We start from the raw sequence: 1,127 nt of genomic DNA on the forward strand, positions 1-1,127 counted from the left end.
ATGAATGGGGTCTGCAACAATAGACATCACTGCCATTGCGACCATGAGTGGAATCCTCCTAAGGATGGGGTAGAAGGCTTTGGAGGTAGTAGTGGCAGTGGCCCGCCCCCGCCCCCCTCCCCCCCCCCAAGAAGAACGCAAAGATACAAAAGAAGTTTTGCATAATGCTACTTGGGCTAATTCCTTTTTTGATTCTATCATGTTGGTTACTTTTACTTTTCCTAAGAAATGAAGAAAAGGATAAGAAAAAAGAGCAGAATGATCCACTTGCACCAACTTCATTAGAGAAGCAAAGCCACAGTGCTCATACTTCATTGAAGAAAGAAGAGCCGGGTGTTTCAACTTAACCCAAGAAAGAAGACCAAAAACTTACTTCAAAAAAGAAACCCAATTCCAAATGAACTTTCCTATGTATTAAGTTTTAGTCACTGGCAACAAAAGTGGTATAGCACGTGTCACAGTTTAATGACAGAAAATCCTCATGATTTTTTATCACTGGGGATCACAAACATTAACCATTAAAAAATTAGCAAAATACATAATCCCTAATATATTTCTACACATTTTAAGCAATTTTAGTGGTTCATTTTTCATGGAATTAATCTCTTTGTGTTCCTAAGCAAAAGCACACCACGTGGATGGTCTCTCTGCGTGTGTGTGTGTGTGTGTGTGTGTGTGTGTTTCATTTGCTGTCTCTCACTTCCAAACATCCTTCCTTTTGGTACCTTTCTTTGTCACACAGGGAATGGGAACCTGCAAATTGCATTTCCTCTTTGACAGACTTCTCCCTATCTGTCTATCTCCCTATCTCCCTATCTCCCTATCCTGGAGGAATTCCAGAAACCTGGTAAATTGTTTGATTGGTCTACATGTCAGTGTTGCTTCATTACAGCTTTCACCTTGGCATCATTGGTAACTTTCTTTCTGTATAATATTTCTATAGATATATAGATGATACATAGATGGTAGGTATAGCTGATAGACAGATGATAGATAGATAACAGATAAACAGAATGTGTGTATATATTCATATATATAGGAATATATTCCTATATATATGTAGTTTTCAGAACCAACTGGTAGTTTTCAGCCTTAGAGATACTGGCACAGCTATTACATATCTTACC

The sequence above is a fragment of the Panthera uncia genome, chromosome B1 (genome assembly GCF_023721935.1).
Source record: "Panthera uncia isolate 11264 chromosome B1, Puncia_PCG_1.0, whole genome shotgun sequence".
In the NCBI taxonomy this organism is placed as follows: domain Eukaryota; kingdom Metazoa; phylum Chordata; class Mammalia; order Carnivora; family Felidae; genus Panthera; species Panthera uncia.